We start from the raw sequence: 22,896 nt of genomic DNA on the forward strand, positions 1-22,896 counted from the left end.
TATGCACCATTAGGTGAACTTACTTATTGGTTTACAACAGGGAGATGGTATGCAGGGGTCACTGCCATTTCCTGTTATTTAACTGTGTGCAAAGCAGAGGCCATATTTCAGCCAAAATAATTTACAAAGCATACTGGCTCCACACGGAGAGTAATGTTTTCAAATAGAAATACATTGTATGTGACCCTTTAATTTTATAAGTGGCTGAACTGATCTACATATCACATTGTCATTCAGTTACACAGGCAATAAATTTCATCTCACTGAAAGGATACTGTCATACAAAACCAAAGCACAATGGGGGAATTAATAATGAGAGTATTGTATGATATTTATTAACTTTGAATTTAGTAGGTTTTACTGGAGGTTGTACTGTGCAAAATATAAAGTAATATACAATCCTGAAGATTATGTTATCATACAACACTTAACATACTCCTTGTAACATGATTCACACTGAATGGTTGAATACAAGAATACATTCTCCAAATAAGTTCTGATCTTGATGCACAAGAATGTAAATAAAACTCTTATTCAACAAGTCTGTCCTCCACTTGATCACATCTACAGAGGTTTGCTGCAAACAGGTAATTATTTGCAGTAGCATGTGAATAAATGCACTCAGCTTGATTATATGAATGAACAATGCACAGAAGTGTTTGGATGCTCCCCTATTTCTCTCTCCCAGAAGCTAATAGTAGCATACAGATAGTGGGACACATGCAGAACATAGTCCTGAAGCAAATTACATTCCAACATAAAATTTATTCATTTAATGATTTACATAAAACTTTCATTAATATTAGTTTCACATCCCTTTCCTCCTTGACACAATTTTTCTGATTTCTGCTCCCAAAAATTTAGCAAAAAAATCTGTTTCATCATCAGCTTCCTGCAGTGTGTTAGTGATTGACTGAACTGCAGAACCATATTCATCATTCTGCTCCCTTTTCTTCATTGTGGCATACCTAGGAGTGAACATTTTAAGATCTGCTGAATGAAGAATTGTTTGTGTAGTTGCTGGATTTTCGTTAACTATAAATATATAGGGTAGTGAAACAAGGACTCCCTGGTTTATAATTAAATAACACAGAAAAGAAAATAATGGAATGAATGGTAGATTTATTTTGAACACAGAAGTTTTGAATAATAATTAGAAGAATTGCTAATGGCAATGTATAATGTAAGCTTTTATCAGCATGCATAAATAAATTTATCTTTTGCAAACAGCCCTTGCATTCACTTCACAATCTTTTCGAAATGCTCACTGCTCATCATTTGTTATCACATCATGAAGTGTACAGAAATGGATTCAGTTGCCATGCAGAGCAAGAATTAAAGTTCATCCAGTGTGGTGGGATGGTCCCAGTTGATTGTGTCTTTCGAGGTGCTGCAGAAAAAGAGTCCCAAAAATAAGACTGAGTGAATATAGAGGCTTCCCTTGCTTGTGTCCATAAAATTGGGATAGTCCACACAGTGACCCTGTTCTCAAAGTATTCCTAAAGAAAGTGGAACACGTGTTTGGTGGGATGTGGTCAGGACCCATTTTGCATGAATCACTCAGTGCACATTGATGCTCTAAAGCTTATTGTTTGATGACAAACTTTTCAAAAATTATAAAGTAATGTTTACTAGCTACTGATTCTTGCATGACGTAGGGGCTGATTTTATGCCTACTGCATATCACAAGCCCAAACAGTAGGTTTAGGAGAATGCAGTGGTTTTGCTTCAACAAAAGGGGCTTTGTGGTATCCCAAAATTGCCAGTTTTTTTATTCTCCCACACATTCAGATGGATGTATCCTTAACCAGTGAGCCAGATGCAGCCAGCACCAAATCCTTCAGTTATTGTGAGAATTTGGTCGGCAGTAAGCCCTTTATTACACTGTGGTTATGGGTGTGACCTGGTGGCTTTGGATTTTCAATAGGAAGATGTGTGGACAATTTCTCAGTAGTATATGCATGCTTGAACACTTCAAACCAGCCTCTATAGATATTCTTTGGGCAAATTTCCTCATATTCTGCTGAATACTTTCAGAATCTGTGCTGACATCTTCAAGAGTAGCTACAGCTGCCACTGGCCCAACATTGCCATGCTGCCTGTCCATTTGAATTTGATGAACTGATTTGTGGAACTGATTGCTCTGGACTTTTGAATATTATTTATATGCACACTGTTTTGCTATCACAGTGTCATCTGTTAGAATCTTTTGTAACTATTATTTCGAAGATTCTGTATAAAATTCTTACTGCTTTCACAGTAAACATAACATCTGTTGCACTGTTATCATGTTATTTAATTCTAATGTAAGAGAGTCCTTTTTTGGACACCTTGTATTATTACTGTTGCTATACAAACTCTCCACATAATTTGCTACAGACTGCACTTCCAGTTTAGAATAGGTTGGCACTTCATCCCTGTCTTCTACCTGAAACATGAAACAAAGATTTTGATAAAGCATACAGGTCTAACTTTGGAAGGTGTATACTCAAATTATTCGCTTAAAATTGCAAAGGACAGGAAATACAACCTTTCAACAGGAAGCTTCAGTTACTCGAAGCTGACTATCTGGTTAATCACAACTGTCATTTCTTCAACACCCTATAATTTAGTACATTACAGTAGTGCCACAAGCAATAAGTGGAAAACAGGCATTGGCATATTTACGCTATCTGAAATGTCCCAACACAATGTACTTCTCTTTGAGAAGTTCTTGAGTTCCTGTAACATGTGGATTTGTTGTGGTACTTTGTCCTTTAGTGCTCCCTACAAATAAAAATTTCATAGGGTTAAATTGGATCTTCAAGTGTGCCAGATATTGTTGTTTAAATACTTTGTGAATTATATGCAAAGAAAAATTTGCCGTATCAGCCTCTACTGGACCTTGTTGAAAAACTACAATGCTTCATTTTCTTTAACTCTATTAATTAAAATCGGTTATAAAACTCTTGCACACATATTTCACTATGAAATGTGTCATTAAAATTATTGGGCCCATTATTCTGTCACCACTAACTATGCACCACACTATTTTCTGGTCATGAATGGGTTCCTCATGAAGCAGAATAGCTCTGACAGTGTTCCAACATTGACATTTTTGAGAATTAACATACTCGCATAAATTGAATCATGCCTCATCTGAAAACAGAATGAGGTATCGATCTACTTCACTGTCAGGCACATGTTTCAAAACCCACTTGCAAATATTAACACGGACAGCCCGATCACCATGTTTAAATTCTTCCACTACTGTTTCTTTATATGACTTTAGCCAAAATAACTTAGTAGTTCTTTGTACAGAGGTACATGAAATTTGTGTTCAATGTGAAAGACGTCCAAAAGACTTTTTAAAGATATTGTCCAAGTGATATGCAATGTCATCAAGATTAGCTTCTGCACTTCTTGTCATGAGCACTTCCCATTTCAGAAATTTTTTCACTAACTTGTGAGTTGCATCATAACTTGGAATTCAAGCATTTAAAAACTTCTGGACAACATCAGTGGGCTCTGGATGCACATACAAATTATAAATGATCACTCATTGTGCACTGGAGTATTTCAGCATAGTCATTGTTGCATTTGCAGATTCACTGTTAGGCTTGTGATGTTTGTTTTGCTGTTAAAAATGCTTTACCTGATAGTGTACGGAGTGGTAATTTTATTATGTATTTGATGATTGAATGTAGGTCTGAAGTAATGACTAGCAAGCTTTATGATATGCAAATTCATTTAGAAACTATGAAACTATCAGTAAAGGTAATATGTCTAAATGAACAGTGGCTTAAAATTAAAAATATCCACTTCCTCAATAAACTTACAGGCTATGGTCTGGCAACCAGTTTATATAGAGCTGCTGGGTATAGACACTCTTGCGTACTAGTTCAGTCCTCTGTGGACTATGAAATCAGAGAGAATTTTAGCCCTCTAAGTGGAGGAATTACATTTGAAAGTAGTTGTACGGAAGTGACAAACATATAATATATTAATTGTCAGTATGTATCACATCTCTGGGTACCACACAAGCCTGGTATTCTTAGAGAAATTTGAAACATTGTTATATAAATTAAAAACTGGAAAATTGTCTGTCAAACTAGTTATATTTGCTGACTTCAACACATTTGCAAGTGCTGATGGCAAATTTATTTCACATATTAAGAAGCAGATAGACACCAATGGGCTAAATCTAAATTTTCAGTAATATGCAAGTGTTAGAGTAACTGCTCCAAAATTTACTGATAATATTGTAAGCAGCTATAATTGCAATGTGAAAGGAAAGAAGTTCTATATGTAGGAGTATCAGACCATGCAGAGCTATTTGTATCACTATCAAAACTAAATTCAGAGTGCACAAGAAAAATATGTAGGAACTTCAGTCAAGAAAATGTGGAAGTAATTACAAAACTATGATCTACATCTACATCTACATCCATACTCCGCAAGCCACCTGACGGTGTGTGGCGGAGGGTACCTTCAGTACCTCTATCGGTTCTCCCTTCTATTCCAGTCTCGGATTGTTCGTGGAAAGAAGGATTGTCAGTATGCATCTGTGTGGGCTCTAATCTCTCTGATTTTATCCTCATGGTCTCTTCGCAAGATATACATAGGAGGGAGCAATATACTGCTTTACTCTTCGGTGAAGGTAGGTTCTCGAAACTTTGACAAAAGCCCGTACCGAGCTACTGAGCATCTCTCCTGCAGAGTCTTCCACTGGAGTTTATCTATCATCTCCGTAACACTCTCGCAATTACTAAATGATCCTGTAACAAAGCGCACTGCTCTCCGTTGGATCTTCTCTATGTCTTGTATCAACCCTATCTGGTACGGATCCCACACTGCTGAGCAGTATTCAAGCAGTGGGCGAACAAGCGTACTGTAACCTACTTCCTTTGTTTTCAGATTGCATTTCCTTAGGATTCTTCCAATGAATCTCAGTCTGGCATCTGCTTTACCGATGATCAACATTATATGATCATTCCATTTTAAATCACTCCTAATGCGTACTCCCAGATAATGTATGGTATTAGCTGCTTCCAGTTGCTGACCTGCTATTTTGTAGCTAAATGATAAAGGATCTATCTTTCTGTGTATTCGCAGCACATTACACTTGTCTACATTGAGATTCAATTGCCATTCCCTGCACCATGCATCAATTCGCTGCAGATCCTCCTGCATTTCAGTACAATTTTCCATTGTTACAACCTCTCAATACACCACAGCATCCTCTGCAAAAAGCCTCAGTGAACTTCCGATGTCATCCACCAGGTCATTTATGTATATTGTGAATAGCAACGGTCCTATGACACACCCCTGCGGCACACCTGAAATCACTCTTACTTCAGAAGACTTCTCTCCATTGAGAATAACATGCTGCGGCCTGTTATCTAGTAACTCCTCAATCCAATCACACAATTGGTCTGATAGTCCATATGCTCTTACTTTGTCCATTAAACGACTGTGGGGAACTGTATCGAACGCCTTGCGGAAGTCAAGAAACACGGCATCTACATGTGAACCCGTGTCTATGGCCCTCTGAGTCTCGTGGACGAATAGCGTGAGCTGGGTTTCACATGACCGTCCTTTTTGAAACCCATGCTGATTCCTACAGAGTAGATTTCTAGTCTCCAGAAAAGTCATTATACTCGAACACAATACCTGTTCCAAAATTCTACAACTGATCAACGTTAGATATATAGGTCTATAGTTCTGCACATCTGTTCGACGTCCCTTCTTGAAAACGGGGATGACCTGTGCCCTTTTCCAATCCTTTGGAATGCTACGCTCTTCTAGAGACCTACGGTACACCGCTGCAAGAAGGGGGGCAAGTTCCTTCGCATACTCTGTGTAAAATTGAACTGGTATCCCATCAGGTCCAGAGGCCTTTCCTCTTTTGAGCGATTTTAATTGTTTCTCTATCCCTCTGTCGTCTATTTCGATATCTACCATTTTGTCATCTGTGCGACAATCTAGAGGAGGAACTACAGTGCAATCTTCCTCTGTGAAACAACTTTGGAAAAAGACATTTAGTATTTCGGACTTTAGTCTGTCATCCTCTGTTTCAGTACCATTTTGGTCACAGAGTGCCTGGACATTTTGTTTTGATCCACCTACCGCTTTGACGTAAGACCAAAATTTCTTAGGATTTTCTGCCATGTGCTCGATCAGGAAGCACATTTCTACTGATAACAATTACAATAACTTCTCAACTGAATAAATGAGAATATTCGATTATAAAAGGATACTTGACCATATAGTGGATAAATATGCACAAAGTTGAACTATTCCTAATGGGAGGGACCCATGGTATACAGGTCCAGTAGAGAAACTTCTAAAGAAACAGAGATTGCTGCATAATATGTGTAAAACAAATCAAATGATCATAGATAGACAGGTACCAAATTAAACACATCTGGCCTTCAAGAGAGCAATGTGTGAAGCCTTAAGTAACTTCTACAGCAGAATGTTGTCAAACGATGTATTAGAAAACCCAAAGAAATTCTGGTCATACGTAAAGAATGTTAGTGTCACCATACTTGGGGTACAGAAACAAGCAAATGAGACAGAAAGCAAAACTGAGGGTAACAAAGCAAAAACTAAAATGCTTAACTCTGTTTTCAAATGATCCTTTACAAAGGAAAACCTAGGAGAATAGCACCAGTTTAATACTCATACTGTTGAAAAGACGAATGAGGTAGGTATTAGCATCCTCTCTGCGGGACAACACCTTGAAGAAGCACTGTCCGTGTGGATGCAGAGGCTTGCGTATCTGCGTGAAGCTGAACTCTAAGCCGTAGGTAGAGGACCTACTGCTGGAAAGGTCTCAGCCGATGGATCAGACTAACAGCTTCCCACAACATCCCATCTTCCCTATCCACTCCTAGTCCTACCCTACTCCCTGACCCAACCCAAGGTGTGATGCGATCCGTGCCGAGGGGTGCAAGCACATGGGAAGATGTCGCTAAAGTAGCCTCAGGGATACCGAGCGACCTTCCTGAGTAAGTAGCCTTACACCGTGGGGGGGATATATGTGTTGTGGACCTTGTAGATCCCCAAATCTCTGGGAACCAATATGGACACAATTAAAGAAAATATAGAAAAACAAACTGAGGGGCAAACTGAGACTTCAGATATCCAAACATCAGGATCAGTACCAATGGAAGGCATTCCCATTATTGAATCACGGTCTAGACCTTAGTCAGAAATGGGAACTGTAACCGAGAAGCTATACCAGATCAAAGGCTTGTTTGGGGCTCAGAGAAGGAAACTACTCAGGGAACAGAGGAAAAAGGAAGGGAAAGAATGGCTTCCTAAAGAAGAGTGGAGGGAATTAAAAGAACCTAAGACCCCCAGGAAAAAACTGTCTCAGGTTGAAGGTGATAAGAAAACCCCCACTATGTCCTAGACAGGTAGCCAGTGGATAAGGAGGAAGCAAAGACTCCCTCCTCCCTGGATAAGAGAGTCCAGAAAAAAATCGAGGCAAGAAATAGGGAAACAGACCTATAGTACTGCACTCTCGCTTTTTAAGGTGGCAGTTATCCAGGAAGTCTGTCCACTGGTGGCCATCACTTCACAGCAGGAGGAATTGGTACAGATGGCCCTCTTTGAAAAGATTGGGGGGGACGCTGGCCTAGAACCCAACATTAGGAGAGTCTATCTAGATCGTGGAGCCCTTTTTTTTGTCTGTAAGGGGGTGCACACGGTCGAATGGCTTAAGGACAAAGTGCCCATGATATACCCATGGGACGATGCGAAGCTGCTGTTTAAGATGGCAGTGTAATTTCTTAAGACTGCAAAGATACCAATATTGGAACCAAAGATCCTTAAGGAAGTCTCTCCTAAGACATAGTTTGGGAAAACAGGGGCCCAGAACCCAAAAGTATCGACAGAAGACTGGTCAACCAGAAGGCTGCACTGGAAAAATGAACCCTGCTAGACGGGGTCAGAGATATGTCCCTGAAGGTGATGTGGGAGCAGGACATGAAATTGTTTTTAGGGTTCTTGCAGGTCACTGTCAGGCTTCTCAAAGACCTCAAAGATGGAAGCAAGACGGAGACTGGAGGTGCTGCAGATTAATCTGCAGCACAGTAAAAGGGGCCTCTGCAGCCCAGAGTCGCTGCCTGAGAAGGCAGGAAGTGGATGTGGCCCTGATACGAGAACCCTATTTATATAATGGTGATGTATCGGGCCTCAGTGGCACTGGAGGTAAGCTGATCTATGCTAGAAATCTAAGAAACTCCAGAACAAACAGCTATGTAAGAAATGGAATTTTTTTCATGCCAATGATGGATTTGTGCTCTAGGGATTTAGAGAGCATTAAAATGCCTCAGTATGAGGAAGGTATCATAAGGGAAATTGTTTTGGCCTCAGCAGACCTCCCTTACGAAGGCAGCTCTCCTCTGTCTTGGAGGTGAGGAGACTGGTAGAGACTTGCCATCAGCAAAGTGACCAACTGCTGGTGGGATGTGACACCAATGCCCACAACCTAGTGTGGGGCAGCAAGGACACCAACTGTAGAGGTGAGTACCTTCTTGAACTCCTTTCAGCTAACAACTTAGAGGTCCTGAATAGGGACAATGAACCCACATTCAGGAATAGCAGAAGGGAAGAAGTAATTGACACAACCTTTACTTCCATTATGATGGGCAGCTATGTCAAATAATGGCATGTGGTGCTGGAGTCATCCTCATCAGACCACATATACATTAAACTCAAGGATGAAATGGGAATCAGACAGACCATGACCTATAGGAATCCCAGGAAAACAGACTGGGATACATATAGAAGGGGCCTCGATTTAGAATTATGGGAAATTAAAACCTCGATAAGGAATCCAGTAGAAATGGAGGAAGTAGCAGAAGCTGTTACCTCTGCCGTAGTGACCTCATATCGGGACAACTTCACAATCACCAAGAAGTGCACAAATAGGAGTGTACCTTGGTGGAATAACAACTTAGAAATGCAAAGAAAACAGATACTCATACTATTTAATATTGTAAGAAGTAAAGGACAATGGGCTTAATATCATGAGGCCCTTGTCAACTACAATCTTGCAATCAGACAAACAAAGGAGGCATCTTGGAAGGCATTCTGTGAGGAAGTGTAGAGCATGGCTGCAAAAGCCAGACTGCACAGGATTATCAATAGAGTACCAACCAATCCAGGAGTTACATTGAGGATGGAGGATGGGGAATATACAAAGACAACACATGAGCTGCTGGAACTGCTCCTCAAAACTCACTTCCCTTAATATGCTCTGCCAGACAACACAGTCCAGAATGTGATCCTGGAGAGACAACGGTCCTCAGGCACTCGAAGAGAGGACTGCGAATTTGCCAAGGAGTGTGTGTGAACTTTAATAAAATCAATTGGGTGGTGGGAACATTCCAACCGTCCAACTCACCTGACCCAGATGGAATTTTTCCAGCTCATATGAGTCCTATGCAGGTTATTCAGGGTTAGCCTAGCAGTAGGAATCATTCCCAGTGCTTGGAGGGCAGTGAAGGTGGTCTTCATTCCAAAGCCAGGGAGAATTGAGCATACCAAGGCTAAGGATATGAGACCAATCAGTCTGTCCTCCTCCATTCTCAAAACATCGGAAAAATTGGTTAATGTATGTGCTGGGGAGAGGAGGTTAAGTAGGACCCTGCTCCATTCAAACCAGTGCGCATATGAACCAGGTAAATAATGTGAGACAGCTCTCCACCAACTCATTGGGAAGGTGGAGACAGCACATCAGTTCCAAGAAATAGCTCTCTGAATCTTCCTTGATATCGTAGGGGCCTTCAGTAAGATGACCTTTAATTCCACGGTAAGGGCAGCAGAGGTGCATGACCTGGGGACTACTATATGCTGGTGGAAGGAAGGTAGAGGCTACCATGATGAATGAAAAGATGGTAATTAACAACGCTATAGGCTGCCCACGAGGAGGAGTTTTGTCCCCTCTATTGTGGAATCTTGTGGTGAATGAACTCATTATGGATTTAAATTCAAGACTGCTTCTGGCAAGGATATGCAGATGACCTTGTCATAGTAATACTTGGTAAATTTACTGACACAGTTAGAAATATGGCACAAGAAAGTTTGGGCACTGCTAAAAATTAGTGCATTAAACAAGATCTGCGGATTAATGCTAAGACTGTTGAGGTGCCATTTACAAAGAGACATATTCAACACTCAAGTTGGAATCTAACGCTCTACCTGTGAAGGGGATAGTGAATTATCTAGGAGTAACCTTAGATGAGAAGTTAACATGGACTCCTCACATTAACAGTATCTGCTCCAAGGCAAAAAGTACTCTAGTGAGTACTGCAAGGGCTTTGTGGCAAAAACTGGGGCTAAGCCCCAGGGGTATGCACTGGATATACACCACAGTGGTCAGACCTAGTATTTCCTACAGGGCTGTAGTGTGGTGGAAGAAGGTACAACAAGGGGTTGCAGCTAAGGGGCTTGCTAAGGTGCAGACAACTATATAATAACTCCCATCTGCTTTGACAAGCCTTAATATATAATAATTGCAAGCAGGGAGCAGTGGGAAAAAACAGTTCGACATCGTACGGGTGACATCATTTGGTTCACTGATGGGTCAAAAACAGACAAAGGCATTGGGGCAGGGGTGTAGGGTTCAGCCAAGACTGGAGGGCATCATCTCTCTAGGAAAACTGGCCTCTGTATTCCATACCGAAATTACTGCAATATGGGCATGTGTGGAGGAGAATATGCTTAGGTGCTACAAGGACTGTAGCATCTACATCTATTCGGACAGACAGGCAGTCCTGAAATCATTGGCAGCTCCTGCAACAAGATCTAAGATTGTTGCAGATTGCCACAGGGCTCTGGTGGAGCTAGTGGGAAGCAAAAGGGTAAACCTAGTGAGGGTTCCTGGCCACTCAGGGATCTGTGTCAACGAACAAGCCGACAGACTGGCTAGGATGGGGGCAACATAACCATTTACTGGACTGGAAACTGTCCCGACAATCACCAAGGCTATGATTAAATTAGAACTACGGAACTGGGTTAGGAAACATCACATAAGATATTGGACCAAGGTCCATAAATAAAAACATGGTGATTTAATAATGCCCATGCCATGTTTTATTAGAAGCTCGGTAATCGTGGGATTGAACAGGAAAGAGATAAAACTCATGACTGGACTGATAACTGGCCATGGGACTAAAAAAAAACACCTACACACACAATGAGTAGAATGAAAGAGGACAATAAAAGTAGGATCTGTGATGAGGGTGATGAAACTGCATCACACCTAATCTATGGATGCATGGCACTGGAGAGTAAAAGATACAGAATCTTCAACACAACTACACCTCAAGAAATTATGTCTAACAAAAAACTGGTAGAGGGTCTCCTTGCACTATTTAAGGGCACTAGTTGGCTTTACTAGATAGATAGGGTGTGATACCACACAATAAACTTATTTTCGATGTAGGTAGTGGTGGGTTAGACCTAAAGTATTTTAGCTTCCCTGTTAAAATGAAAACAAATCAAATCAATGTATTAGCATCAGTGGTCTTGAGAAACAGATGAAATCATTAAAATTGAAAAAAGCTCCAGGGTTTGATGGAGTCTCTGTCAGATTCAATTCTAAATTTGCAGCTAACTTAGCTCTGCTTCTAACTATAATCTATCATAGATCCCGCAGACAAAAAAAGTGTGCCCAGTTATTGGAAAAAGGCACATGTCACAGCTGTCTACAACAAGGATAGTAGAAACGATCCACAAAACTGCCATAAAATATCCTTGACATTGATTTGTTGTAGAATCTTGGAACATTTCTCAGGTCACAGATATTAGGTATCTCGAACATAATAACTTTCTCGTTGCAAACCAGCATCGCTCCAAAAACATCAATCGAGTGGCACAAAAAAAACCTGTGTGAAACAGGCTGCATAAATATTCAGTCAGATCTCGATAAGATTTTGAAGTGGTACAAACATTGGCATCTTGTTTCAAATGTTCAGAAATGGAAAACTGTTCAATTCACCTGATGAAAAAATGTAGTATCTTGTGATTAGAGTATCAATGAGTCACAGTTGGAATCAGTCAACTCATACAAATACCTGGGTGGTATTCTTTGTAAAGGTATGATCAACAAAATGGTCAGACAGGCTCAATTATGGGAAAAGCAGGTGGCAGCTTTCAGTTTAGTGGTAGAATACTGGGAAAGTGCAATCAGTCTACACACGAGATAGGGTAAAAACCACTTGTGCAACCTAATCTATGTAGAATATTGCCCAACTGTGTGGGACCCATACCAGACGGGACTGACAGGGGATATTGGACATATACAGAGAAGGGCAGCATGAATGGTCACAAGTTTGTTTGACCTGTGAGAGCAACACGGATATGCTGAAGAAACTGAACTGGCAGACTCTTGAACATGTAAGTATTTTAACTATCCTGAGAAAGCCTACTAACAAAGATTCAAGAACGAGCTTTAAATGATGATCTAGGAATATACTACAATGTCACTCACGTCGGATCATGAGGACAAGATTACAGTACTTACTGCACGCACAGAGGCATTCAAACAATATTTCTCCCCGCACTCCTTATATGGAACGAACAGGAAGAAATCCTAATAACTGGTACAATGGGATGCACCCTCTGCCATGTACTTGACTGTGGTTTACAGAGTATGGGTCTATATGCAGTAAAATGCTTCCATTTTGTGCCAGTATTGACTGATTTTCATAAAAGTAGATCATGGGTTGCAAAAGGAATTAAGATGACGAAACTGCATATGGAGGCAAAAGGTTATCCAATATTGGAATTTCTTATATGTGTAATGAAATTTTAAAAAAATGGGTAAATTGAAAAATTGTGCTGCAAATGAAACTAATGATAAGTAAGAATCCAGTGCCGTATTCGAATCCCTCACTGACCTTTTCATAAATCTCAATAAAACCAGTGGCTATTCACCAGCCAGTAAATATCCTATAATGGCAGAGAAATTACTCAGGCTTTAAATTTTCCCACATTTCCATCTCTGATGTTACGAAAAATCATAATGTCACTAAACTTTTTAACTTAGTGGGTTGGGATAAGGTTCCCCACAATTAAAATTGTCAATCATGGTACTCCACATCCAATGTTTTTCATAATCAACAGTCTTTTGATGAACATTTTCCAGACAGATTAAAACATACTGTTCATAAAATAGGAAAGAGAGATGGAATGCGAAACTATAGACCTATCTCATTGTAAACAACTTTTTTCCCCAAAAGGACCTACATGTGATCAGATAGAAAATTATAATTCATCCCACAGTATTATTTTACACTACTGTGTATCAGCCATCTTGTGTGACCTTACCAAAGCTTTCAATCCTGCAAACTGTGAGTCCCTTCTCCAAAAACTGACAAGCTATGAAACTTCCGGGCAGATTAAAACTGTGTGCCGGACCGAGAGGAGTGTTAGTTCTGCAAGGTTCGCAGGAGAGCTTCTGTAAAGTTTGGAAGGTAGGAGACGAGGTACTGGCAGAACTGAAGCTGTGAGGATGGGGCGCGAGTCGTGCTTGGGTAGCTCAGATGGTAGAGCACTTGCCCACAAAAGGCAAAGGTCCCGAGTTCGAGTTTCGGTCCGGCACACAGTTTTAATGTACCCGGAAGTTTCGTATCAGTGCACACTCTGCTGCAGAGTGAAAATCTCATTCTGGTGACAAGCTATGGTTTTCAAGGAAAATCTCTTACCTGGGTGTCATATTACATGGCAAAGAGACAGCAATGAGTACCTGTTAATAACAATGAGGAGAAATTCATCTGTGGCTGGAAACACACATAATATGGCCTTCCATAAGGATCCATATTAGGGCTACCAGTATTTTTGTATTATATTAATATGCCATGCAAGGTTCAGTTTGATGTCATCCCCTAAGCAAATGACTCAACAGCAATAGTCTGCTGTCAAACAGGTAAAGACTGTATCCTATGCACACCTTGTTTCAGTCATTAGGTACAGTATAATTTTCTTTGGATTTGAAAAACTAGCCTACTCAAAGCTTTTAGGCTACAAAAAAGATCATCTGAGTCATAATGGAAGCTAAAAAGAAATAACAGTGCAAACTTATTTTGAAGACTAGATCTGGTATCCATTCCAAGTACATATAAACTCACAACCTTCTAAGGGAAACTGCTTCTTGCATCAGTATGAGAAAGCTACACATTAGTTAACCACAGACTAAAACAATACGTAAAACTGTACGCTGCATGGGCATGAAATTTATAAATAAAATCTAGAAGTGTAGCACAAATCCAACACATACTGAAGAAGACCTGGAAAAATATCTGAAGAGTAAATGCTTTTATTGTGTAGAAGATTTTTCTCGTTCAGCTCTTTCAATACTTCATTTGTGAGCTTTAGTATGCTTTCTGTTTTGAGGTTCCTTTACAAAAGACAAACTGAAAGGTGGTTAATGAGTTCTGATTAGTGAAGAGCATCAGTACTGTATCAGAGATTGCTTTCTCAAATACTTTTGAAAGAACTGGAAGGTGTGATACAGATCTGTAATTAGAGGTGGTTATCCTTATCTCGTTTTTTTAGATGGGAGTCAATAAGTACATATAAGAAAACCAGGAAATATGCCCCAAGAGACTGATTCATTGCAAAGATAACTTGAGGGTAGTTATGTCAAGTCAGCACAAGATTTTAATATCCTGCTGGAACATAGTCAGCAGAACTGCTGCTTTTTAATGAGCTAACGACTTATGTAATAACCTTTGGTATTGTATTTTTGAAACTAATGTCTGCTGGTGTAGCATGACGCTTCGGCACAAGTGAATCTAACACGTCTGTATTGCATTATTATTTGTTACTTGGTGCAGCCACTGTGAGGAAATGGGCCCTAATGATTGAAATTGGTGGCCAATGATTTGAGTGTCCCCATTTCTGTAACAACTATTTCTTGGGGCTCAGTTTCACTGGATTACTAGTTTTCTTTGTTAAATAATGTTCTGAATAGTTTTTGCCTTATTCTTGGACTGTCTTATTTTTTAATTTATCATGCCATGTGAGTCTTGCTTTTCTAGTAATGGAGTAGCGGACTAGGCAATAATGACGGCACTGTAGTTTCAAATTTTGACTACCGCTTGTTCTCTGAATTACAGTATTCTATGATTATAATACTGATGAGTCACTGCTGGAATCTGCCACTTCATACAAAAACCTGAGTGAAACACTTTGTAGGAATGTGAAATGGAATGATCACATAGACTCAGTCATGGATAAAGCAGGTGGTAGAATGCTGGGGAAGTGCAATCAGTCAACAAAGTAGAATGCTTACAAATCACTCATGTGGCCGGTTGTAGAATATTGGTCAAGTCTCTGTGGCCTGTACCAAATAGACTAACAGCACATAATGAATGTGCAGAGAAGGGCAACACTAAAGGTTACAGGTTTGTTTAATCCATGGGAGAGTGTCACAGAGATAATGAAGGAAGTGAACTGAAAGACTCATGAAGATAGATGTAAACTATCTCAAGAAAGTCTATTAACAAAATGGTGATTCTAGAAATATACTACAGCCCCCTACATAGTGTTCACATAGGGATTGTGAGGATAAAATTAGAATAATTGCAGCACAAACAGAGGCATTCAAACAGTCATTCCTCCCATGCTCGATATGTAAATGGAATGGGAAGAAAACCTAAGAACTGGCAGAATTGGGCATAAACTCTGCCATGCATCTCACTGTGGTTTGCTGAGTATAGATGTAGATATAGGAATGGACCAAGAGCTACACATAAAATAGCATTTTAAAAAATATGAATAGCACAGTATGGACTTAGGTCGAGAACTGCCCGATGAGACAAATGCAGCACGGCAATGACCGACCCAGATATCTGACCTCTGCGAGCGATACCCACCTACTGACACGACGATAGGTGTTTGCACAGGTTTGGGTGCATTTCCTTTCCCTCTCAAAACTCTTGCTCATTTAAAGGGTTGTTGGGTTGTTTTAGGGGGAAGAGCGAGGGCTTCAGTCTCATAGGATTAGGGACCAAGTCAGTCGGGCACTTTCAAAGGAACCATCCCGGCATTTGCCTGAAGCAATTTAGGGAATTACAGAAAACCTAAATCAGGATGGCCGGACGCAGGATTGAACCGTCGTCCTCTCGAATGTGAGTCAAGTGTGCTCACCACTGTGCCACCTTACTCGGTTCTCATTTCAAGGCATGCGTCCTCCGATTATGCACAGGTTTGAAACGCAAACTGTTCTTGCAAATGGTTCAAATGGCTCTGAGCACTATGGGACTTAACATCTATGGTCATCAGTCCCCTAGAACTTAGAACTACTTAAACCTAACTAACCTAAGGACATCACACAACACTCAGTCATCACGAGGCAGAGAAAATCCCTGACCCAACCGGGAATCGAACCCGGGCGTGGGAAGCGAGAGCGCTACCGCACGACCACGAGCTGCGGACAAACTGTTCTTCCAAACTCGAATGCCTGGAACATAGTGATGAAGTTTGTGTGCTTATTTCACATTTCGTCCGTCAGTCATGTTTCTTTTGTCATAGTGCCGCATCTGAGGTTATGTTTTTTTTAGCGTGTACCGTCGGTGAATCATTCTGCAAAACATTAGACCATTACGTATATGTTGCATGCCCATTAGTACATAGAGAAATAAATAAGATGAAGAATAAAAATTAGGTCACAGTAGAGGTAAAAAGAGAGATGGAAGAGGTGAAAATCGTTAAGGCCACCCAAGAATATAGGGTTACATACAGAGAAAAGAAGAAAACTAAGAGAAAAGAGACTAAATCCACATATTATGAAAACAAGATAGCAACGTCAACAGATATCACTAAGAACATGTGGTCTCTCATAAAAGAAAAGAGGAAAGGTGTAGGTGTGGAAAACACTGATAACATAACACTTGAGGTAAATGGGAGGGAACTGAGGGATGCACAAAACATCAGCAATATTTTAAAGAAACAGTATATTGAAGTTGTGGATAAATTAATAACTCAAATTAATATTTCCAAAATAAACACAATAAAAATTCCATTTGAAACAAAATGCTTATTTCTGACCCCAACTAATGAATCAGAAATTGTAAAACTAATACATAGTAAAAAAAAAAAAAAAAAAAAAAAACCACTGAGAGACTTTATGGTATACCCACTAAACTAATTAAATGCAATTTACAATGGGTAGTAAACCCATTGGCCAGTCTGATAAACTTATGTATATAAAAAGGAATATTTACAATGTGCCTGAAAAAGAGTAAAATAATCCCTATACATCAACGAAGCTGCAAAGAAGACCCAGGAAACTACAGACCGATAACTATTACATCTGTTCTCTATAAAATAATGGAAACCACAATGAAAAATTATTAAATTTTACACAAATTTGCAATATTCTGAATGATGAACATGATTTAGAAAGGGCAAATCTACCAAAACAGCAATAACTGAATTCGTAGCACTGGTAACTAAGGCACTTGATGAACAGAAGAAAGTCTGTGGTATGTTCCTGGACCTATCTAAAGCATTTGATTGTGTATGCCATGACATCCTATTAGAAAAGCTTCATCATTATGGCATAAGGGAGAAAGCAGTAGACATCATTAAATTGTTTTTGGAAAATAGAATTCAGTGTGTAGAAATAAAGCAAAAAGTAAAAATAATATTACAAGTATCTTTTCAAATTATGAAATTGTTAAATACTTAGTTCCCCAAGGATCCATCCTTGGTCCACTACTTTTCATTTTGTATGTCAATGATATGACCAAATCAGTATCTGATAGCGTCGACATGTATGCAGATGACACTTCATTTGTTGTTACCAGTTTTACAGCAATCTCATTATAAATGGAACCAAAACAACATACATAAAGAAACATGCAAAACTCTTTGCCTCTGAATATGTCTGCTTGTGTGTGTGTGTGTGTGTGTGTGTGTGTGTGTGTGTGTGTGTGTGTGTGTGTGTGTGTGTGTGTGTGTGTGGCGCGCGCGCGAGTGTATACCCGTCCTTTTTTCCCCCAAGGTAAGTCTTTCCGCTCCCGGGATTGGAATGACTCCTTCCCCTCTCCCTTAAAACCCACATCCTTTCGTCTTTCCCTCTCCTTCCCTCTTTCCTGACGAAGCAACCGTTGGTTGCGAAAGCTAGAATTTTGTGTGTATGTTTGTGTTTGTTTGTGTGTCTATCGACGTGCCAGCGCTTTCGTTTAAAATGCAAAGAAAAAGGTTTTGAAATTGCAGGTATGGGTTACAATGAGTCAAGAGTATTTTGTGTGTACCGATCCTCAAAAAAATTGTCAACTCTATTATAAAAAAAACAAAACAAAATGAAAGGTTGTGTAATATGGGGTGATTTTAACATTGATATGGGAATAGTGACATAGAGAAAGCAAAACTTTGAGGAGCTGCTATTACAATACAACATGAAGGCAAGAGTTGTGGAACTAACAAGAGTGACTTTGGAAACTGAGTAAATTATTGACAATATTATCACTAATATAGATAGCAATGCATATACAACAAAGGTTCTGCAAACAGGAATTTCTGATCATTTTGGTCAGCTTTGTGAAGTATATGGAAATCTGAACTCACAAAAGGAAGATAAAAGTGTAGAAAGAGATGTTAGGCTTATCAGCCAACAAAATATCAACATCTTCAAAATGATGTTAAGAAAAGAACAGTGGATGGACACGTTTTGAGCCCAGGGAACAAATGAAAAATACAATGCTTTCAAAGACACCACAACACATTACTTCAAATAAGCATTTACAAAAACCAAGAGGAAAAGAAAAAAATTTTCAAAAATAAGCAGTGGATCACAAAGAAATAATTGAACAGAGAGCTACCTTAAGAGAAATGAAACAGGGAGGAAATACAGGCAGTTGATAATACAAGAAAAAGCAAAATCAATTAATGAGACTATTTCAAAATCAACAAATAAAATGAGAGCAGCTTGGAATAGCATTAACTCTGAGACAGGCAAGAAAAAATACTCACAGAAAACAAATTAAATGGAAACTATGACAGCAAATAACAAAATAATCACAGATAAAACAAGTGCCAACATCCTCAATAATTACTATGCAGATGCAATAGAAAAACTGAAGCATGGATATAATAGCCAAAGAACTCACCAAACTGTCATGATAGATAAGCCATGGCACTCAATGTTCGAGAAACCAGTGTCTGAAAAGGAACTGACATATGATATGAAAATGCTAAAAGCGAAAAAGTCTGTTGGACATGATGAAGTGTCAAACTACCTAATCAAGTAGGAGGCAGCAGAAGTAATTATGCCACTACGGGATATTACCAACCGCTCTTTCCAAGAAGTACTATTTACAGATAAACTCAAATTAGTTAAACTTGTACCTGTATACAAAAAGGGAAAGCAAGATGACCCTAACAACTACAGGCTAGTATCAGGCTTCTCCAAAATATTAGAAATTCTCATGCTAAACAGACAAACTGCTTATTTCGATCTCCATAATGTAATAACTCCAGCACAGCATGGACAACAGAAAGGCAAATCAACGGAAACAGCAACTGAATCATTAACAGAATCAATTGTACAGACCTTGGACAACAAGATGGTAGTGTCTGGAGCTTTTCTTCATTTATCCAAGGCATTTGACACAGTTCAACATACAGTTCTAGTAAAGAAAGTAGAGAATGCTGGTATTCGTAGACATGCAGCACACTGGATAACATCATATCTAAGAAACAGGAGGCAATATGTAACCATTAATAACTTATAAAGATCAGATGTTAGAAGCATTATGTATGTTGTAACTCAAGGTTCTGTAATGGGACCTGCTCTCTTCAATTTATTTGTGAATAATATACAAACATGTGAAACTGAAATCAAAATACTTTATGCAGATGATATGACTGTGCTCAATGTTACCAATAATTTGGAGGCAAATATATTCATATCATTCAGCAGTACGTCACAATGGCTCTCTAAAAATGACTTAATTACTAATCTTAAAAAAAAAACTATGTATATGGTCTTCAAAAATAAACAAAAAGAAGAACATATGGATGTTTTCTTAGATGAAAAAGGACTGGAAAAAGTAGCTTCAGTTAAGTTTTTGGGCATTACAATAGACAGTGCGCTACATTGGAAACAGCAGATAAATATTGTTTCCAGTAAGCTAAGATCAGTGATAGTTATAATGAAACAACTGATTCAGTATACTCACCAAGACCTCTTGTGCACTGCCTATCATGGACTTTTTGAATCATATGTGTGATATGGAATCACAGTATGTAGGAACTGAACCATCACTGGGATGAAGAGAATATTCACATTACAGAAGCAAGCCATTCGAATTATATTCAAAAAGAAGCAAAAAGAATTGTGTAAAAGTTGTTTCAAAGAACTAAACATTCCAATGTTTCCATCACTGCATGTATGCAAGACCATTGTGAGTGCCTTACATGCTCTCACAAAACTGAAGACTAATGAGACTGTTCATACACACAACACAAGGAACAGAAAACAACTGCGGTGTATTTTTGAAAAAGGACCCAAATACTCTGGTAACAAGTTAATACAAGCAATGCCAAGGGAATAACAAGACCTCAAAACGGAGAAAACGTTCTCCACAACTCTAAAAAGTTACAGATGCAAGGAAAACTTTATAGTGTAGCTAGCTACATTAACAAACAGTGATCAAAAGTTTATCCTGTGAGTGATAAATCTCACACATCATAAAAAAACTAGCAACAGAAATCAGTGTTACACAAATTAACTATAATTAGGAACCACTGATGTATAATACACGCTAATTATATGTCACAAAATTATTATTATTTTTTTGTATGTCTCATGTATCATAAGTCATTTTGTACCACATAAAATTATGAATACACTGCATCATAAGTCATTGAGTACGATGTAATACTGTGAAAGTTTTTTTTTTCTTTGTTGTAATTTTGAAACCTGTTTACTGGCGTCAGGCAGGCCTGCAGCAGCATACTACGCCGCTCTTTGGCCTCAGAGAAATACAAACATACAAATGAAGACAATTAGAGAGACAAAAAGATGGTGGACATAAAAACGGAGAAAATCACGTTTTAAAATACACAGTGCCGTTCACTGGCGTAGAGTCCAAGATAAAATTGTTCAGACACTTGGACACATACAGAGACGAAAATTGTCACACGTGAACGTAGGTGCACAAAATGAATAACACTGAACGACTTAAGCACAAAACGACGGCACACACAGAAGCACGAGGCGTTGATCTCCGGGCGCAAAAGTTCACTCAACGTGTACGAGTCCCGGGACCTGCCAAGAGTGTGAAAGCTCGTATGTATATTTAATATGTAAGCAAGTATTAAAATTGGTGTCAGTTTCGGCTGTCAGAAATATTGTCACCTTACCTTTAGTCTACAAATGCTGGTTTGTAAATCTATTTTGATGTAATTGTCGCTGTTAAATCACATGAATGAACGGACAGAGCAAAGAGAGAAGAGCATCACGACTTCTGTATGCAAATGATTATGCCACAGTTAGTGCTGTTAACGTTTAACAAAGCTTTCTCCTACTGCTGACACAATTCAGACGGCGCTGCTACGCTGCCATCTGCTGGCCACACCGAGAAACTAATGTTTTGTCACGCCGGTTAACCAAATGCAGTTCGTAATTTGTTTCCTATTTTTAAGATCTTTGTTGCTGTAAATGCAGTAAGACTCATATCACAACTACACCTATTTTGGTCGTTTATGGAGTGGCTTTAAACGAACGTGGATCTGAAATATTAATAGTGCTTATATCTTCTACTCGCTTCACGTATATGATGGTTGATTCTATATATATATTTTTTGATACTTAGGTGATTATTCTTGTTAATACTGATCATTGCAATACAATTTTGGAGAAGTTTGGTTAATCAGTAGGTTAACTGAACTTGCAGGAGAAATATGAAGTGTGGTGAGTGGTAAATGTGATTAAGCTGGTAGAGATTTGGGAGTTAAGCACGTGCTACTTGTAACCTGCGTTTCGTATTTTGAAGTGGTTATTCACAACCAGATGCTGAAAAATAGTTTACCGGTCATATAACTACGGCGGAAAAAAGTAAAATAACATCTACAGCTTGTGCTGTATCTGCTAAAATATTTGATAGTTCAGTGGCAAACAGACAGTAAAACCCAAATGGTTAGAACATCGGCACTGGGTCAGAAAATGGTGCATTGTTAATAGTCAGTTGCAGTAAGAACAGAGTAGTGAAGGAATACAATAGAATAGAATAATTTTATTGCTTTTAGGCCATTAAGGCAATAGACAAAGTCATACATGTAACACAAAATAATTCATGTTGCATGGAGCAATAGGTTTGTTATTACCAAATAATATTACAATTGATGAAATCCTACAAAGTCATACATACAACACAATATAACTCCTGTTTCAGAAGAGCAATAGATTTGTTATTACAGTATAATATTACAACTGACAAGGTCATACATATAATACAATATAATTCATGTTGCAAAAGAACAATAGGTTTGTTATGACAGTGTAATATTACGATTGGTGAAATCCTACAAAGTCATCCTTATATTACTGTATAATTTCTGTTGCAAATGAGTTATCGGTTTGTTATTACTGGATAATATTACAATTGATGAAATCCTTTACTTCGTAGAATGGGTGGGCAACTAACAAGTCATATAGTGCTTGTTTGAATGGTTGCTCTGCTAAATCTTGCGTACAGGGTAGCAAGGACAGACAGGAAGGATGGGGGGGGGGGGATTCCTTGAGGTGGTGGTAGGTGACTCCATCATGACCAGGGGCGGTGTTGTGTTTGGAGCAGAGGATGAGTGTGATGTCTTGTGTGGTGGTGGTAGTGTTGATGTCTGAGGGGGGTAACCGATCCATGTACAGGAAGCTAGCAGCTAGCGGGG

At 39.0% G+C, this 22,896-nt stretch overlaps 1 long non-coding RNA gene across 3 annotated transcripts; it reads right to left on the reverse strand.

Annotated features, from left to right (window-relative positions):
* Positions 1 to 1,105: 1,105 nt before the first annotated feature.
* On the reverse strand, positions 1,106 to 21,556 carry LOC124770910. Of its 3 annotated transcripts, none has more exons than XR_007013235.1 (4): positions 21,373 to 21,556; positions 19,559 to 19,697; positions 2,531 to 2,766; positions 1,106 to 2,428 (listed from the first exon to the last, which is right to left on the reverse strand). It is a non-coding gene; the product is annotated as an uncharacterized LOC124770910 (long non-coding RNA). The 3 variants fall into 3 exon arrangements; XR_007013237.1 differs by lacking the exon at positions 21,373 to 21,556 and adding an exon at positions 20,839 to 20,889; XR_007013236.1 differs by lacking the exon at positions 21,373 to 21,556 and adding an exon at positions 20,187 to 20,248.
* Between the last annotated feature and the right edge of the window lie 1,340 nt (positions 21,557 to 22,896).

This window comes from Schistocerca piceifrons, unplaced genomic scaffold, assembly GCF_021461385.2.
Source record: "Schistocerca piceifrons isolate TAMUIC-IGC-003096 unplaced genomic scaffold, iqSchPice1.1 HiC_scaffold_837, whole genome shotgun sequence".
Taxonomy (NCBI): domain Eukaryota; kingdom Metazoa; phylum Arthropoda; class Insecta; order Orthoptera; family Acrididae; genus Schistocerca; species Schistocerca piceifrons.